Source organism: Cucurbita maxima, unplaced genomic scaffold, assembly GCF_002738345.1.
Source record: "Cucurbita maxima cultivar Rimu unplaced genomic scaffold, Cmax_1.0 Cma_Scf00473, whole genome shotgun sequence".
Classification (NCBI taxonomy): Eukaryota; Viridiplantae; Streptophyta; class Magnoliopsida; order Cucurbitales; family Cucurbitaceae; genus Cucurbita; species Cucurbita maxima.
Window position 1 is genome coordinate 15163 of NW_019272489.1, and position 4384 is coordinate 19546.

Consider the following 4384-nt stretch of genomic DNA (forward strand, 5'->3'; position numbering starts at 1 on the left):
TTAAGACTACGTCGCTTGGAACTCATGAAGCCATGAACGTAGGTTAAGACTCTTGTTGGGTTTTATGTCCTAAAACTCATAGTTTGTAAACAAAAACATATTCTATTTTCAATAAAGTTATTATTGTTGTTTATTCAGTAAAGATTGTTATTGAATAAAATGAACTTTACGATTATTAATCTAAATCAAATAAACTAAGAACAATCTAATTATAGTATGATTACTTGAACTATATGTAGAGACATAAGAGTGGATCAAGTTCAAGTATATAGTCAAAATGATCTATAGTACAGGGATAAGGCTGAGTACCTTATCATAGGGACAATATGGATGCGGCCCACTTTTGTATATGACATAAACAATGTGATCACTAAATTGTACATGTGGAGACATGTGAGTGGGGGCGTCCTTTACAATGAGTATTGCATAAGATCGGACCATGAAGAAAATCACTCTCACTTTATAATGTCGTTTACTGTTGAGACTGATTTTCTTTTCATTCGATGACCTAGGTAACTCGATCTTAATCCTGAGCTAACCATGAACTCCTGTTTATTCGGAATTATCCTTAGATTTGCATGGGTGAGAGTGGCTCAAGTTCGCCGACTCAATAGGCCTCCCATTTCAGGGGTAAGATTGGGTGAATGGCTGGAGACGTGGGGTGCAAGATGGAATTCACTCCTACCCACTTTTAAGGATAGAAGAGAGGTAGTTCCCTTAAGCACTGACTCTAGGTCTTGAACAAGGGGCCCCACCCTCTCATTAGCATGAGAGGGATTCAGTTTACTTGTTAAACCACAAACAAATTGTTCATTAGAGGATCAGTGAGACATAAGGAACAAGAAGTAACTTCAGGGGTAAAATGGTAAATTGACCCAGCTCTAGTTACGAACAACCTGTGAAGGATCAACTTACTAATCATGGTTATATCAAATGGACAGAAATATATCTATAGTGAGGGGACTTCAACTACTAGGCTATAGTGGAGTGTCCTAGTAGTTAACGAATGTTAGTTAACAAGGTTAATGAGTTAAACCGGTTAATCTTGGATCGTTGGAGCTCATGATCTATAGGTCCATTAGGTCTCTCTGTTAGCTCATATCAGACTAAACCATAGAACAGTGTGACGAGTGAGTTCAAAGTGTTCGAATTCAAATTAGGGAATATGCACTATATATATTCGATATATTTAACCACATTTTTGTTTTATTTACGAATTAAACAAAAAGAGAGAATCTGAGATATTTAAATAAGATTTAAATATCTTAATCAAATATGTGTCGGAATTGATTGGGATTAACATTTGAATTAATATTAAATTTTTAATTAATCATTTAATATTACTTTAATTTGAAATTAATAATTCAAATTAATTGTTGAATCAAAATTTGACTTAAGTAAATGAAAAAAATCCATGTTTGAGTTAGTGAAATTTTGAGGTGTCAAAATTTGGTTTAACCAAACTTGCATGCTTAGCCAAATAAACCCCACAAATTTTAGTTGAATTTTGAGTGTAAAAAATTTGGTGAAGTCAAACTTGCATGCTTGCCACATAATCCCAAACATTTGAGTGAAATTTTGAGTGTCAAAATTTGGTGATCTCAAATTTGCATGAACATGCAAACATGACTCTATAAATAGAGTGATCATGGTACATGGAAGGTCTTCCAAGGGCAAAACCTTCAATATCTAATAGAGGTGAGCTTGGTTTGTAACAAAATATATTAGAGCTGGTCATCGGGTGGTGTGCCAACGAGGTTGCTGGGAACACAATGGGGTGGATTGTGAAATCCCACATCGGCTGGATAGGGGATGAAACATTTCTTATAAGCATGTGGAAATTTCTCACTATTAGATGCATTTTAAAACCGTGAGGTAGACGACGACATGTAAGGAGCCAAAGTAGCTATCTAGGCTAATACTCATAATTTGTTGGAATAGTTCAGTTGGTTAGAGCGTATGATTGTTGACGATAAGGTTGGGGAGGTTCAAGCTCTCTTTTTAGCAATGGTAATGAATCATTCCATTTTAGTATGTGGAAAAATTTAACCCTTCAACAAAAGTGGACAATGTCATATAATTATGGAGGTTCGTGATTCCTTTATATAGTCTTAATCATTCTCTGGTACCTTCGATACAAAAACATAATGTAAAAAATATTTTCGCATAAGGTAGTTACATCATACATATTCTAGTGACTCTAGGTCCCTAGAAAACTAGGGTCGTTACATATAATCTACACCTGAACTTTCTATAACCTAGAGAAAAATCCGTGGCAACTCGCTCGACCAAGGATTCGATTACTGCCTACAAGTAGGTTACTTATTTAGATGCACTCGATATTACTTTTCCTGTTTGGGGGATCACTAGTTGTTAGTTAAGGTCACAAAGGAGGGTCGTCTCAAGTCGTCAGTTTTATATGTTACGAGTTGTTGTTCTTAGTTTTCGAATCTCGTTCAAATTTTTATCAATTTTTTCTTTGTCACGTCAGTTAGGTGTTACGAGTTTTTGTCCTTATTTTCAAAACTTGTTCCAATTTTTATCAAATTTTTTCTTTGTCTTGTCATGTCATGAAGAATGATTTGAAGCCTTGAAAATTGAGTTATTATAGTTGTGCTTTGAAGTTTTTAAAATTGAGTTATTAACGTTGTGTCCTATTTAGCTTATCTAAGCTATTCCCGGTCGTTGGTGCCACGCAGTTTAACTCTTGTAAGCATACAAATTTAGTTATGCTCTTACCATTTCCCCTCCTATCGATTCAAGTTGCAATAGGTGAGTTGGCAAATATGCAATATATGACTATATGACATATATGACTCCTGAAAGATCAGATGACTTGCCACTCGAGAATAGTGGGTGAATATCTAACAAGAAGACAAAAACCTACAAAAAAAAAAAAATACAAAAATACAAAAAATAAAAGCTTGGACGAATTTGTTAATTTCTTTGATTCAAGGGTTTTTTTGTTCAACTAAACTTGATTTGTTGGGTTGAGGATTAGGGTTGCCTAATCAATTTGGTATCATTGCCTAGGTTGCATCTATGTGGCCTACTCAAGAATTGATTTTATTGCTTAGGTGGGATAGTATTTGAATGATAATTGCTTTAGCAGCTCGAAATAGTTGGAACGTGTATCAGCAACCACAAGGTTATGAGAAAAAATGTCAAGAATACAAGGTATATAAATTGAAGAAGACATTATATGGCCTTAAACAAGCCCTACGTGCATGATTTAGTTGAATTGAAGCACATTCTGTTGAAGAAAGATTTGAGAGGTGCAATTGTAACCATACTTCATTCATACAAACAAGAGATAGAGATAAAATTTTGATTGTTAGTCTATAATGTTGATGATCTAATTTTTACTGGTAATGATGAGAGCATGTTTGTTAAGTTCAAGAATTCTATGAACCTTTAATTTGAAATGACTGATTTGGGAGTTCTTTATCGAAAAAGAGGTAATGGAAAGTTGATAGCATATACTGACAGTAATTATGCATGAGATATATATGACAAGAAAAGCACTTCTGGTCCAATGCACACAGGAACAAGTTGTAGATATGATGAAAAAACTACTGAAGTTGGACGCGTTCATAAAACTACATGAGTCAATGGGTATGTGTGTAGTATCACGAGTAAACTGATGGCAACCTTACAATTAGTTTAAGGGAGAAATTGTTAAAGATTGTCATGTTACTAGTTTGTTAGAATCTTAGGACCACTAGGAATTTTGTCCACTTTATGGTGTCCACTTCTCTAGGAATGTGGAATGTTACAATTAATTAGGTGGTAAGATGGTAAGACTATACAAAAATTAGTTTGTTAGACTTAAAAAATAAAAAAATAAAAATTACTTTGTAAGGATAATTGATAATATCATATTTTGCACACGTATGTACCTCGAATAGAAAAGGAGAACTAATAAGAAAAAAATTAATTACTTTGTAAGGATAATTGATAATATCATATTTTGCACATGTATGTATCGTATATATCATGATTCGAAACTGTGAGGCCTCATAGGAACACTATGTCATAAAAAGAATGAATGTTAATTCGAAACCGTATATATCATATTAACCATAAAAGATATGTTCCGTATACGTATGCATGTCTCATAGGAACACTATGTCATAAAAAGAATGAATGTATGATTTGCATCATAACTATATATCATGATTCGAAACTGTGAGGCCTCATGTATTTTGCATGTCACATGTATTGAGATAATTCCTTGTTATGATTAGTACACATGTGTACACTTACTTATTTTGTACACAATGATATTATACATGCTCATTCCCCTTTGTGGCTTCTGACAATGTGGGTGTATACTAACCTACCGTCAGACCCAGGGGTATGTAAATGAGCTCACTTAGTGGGT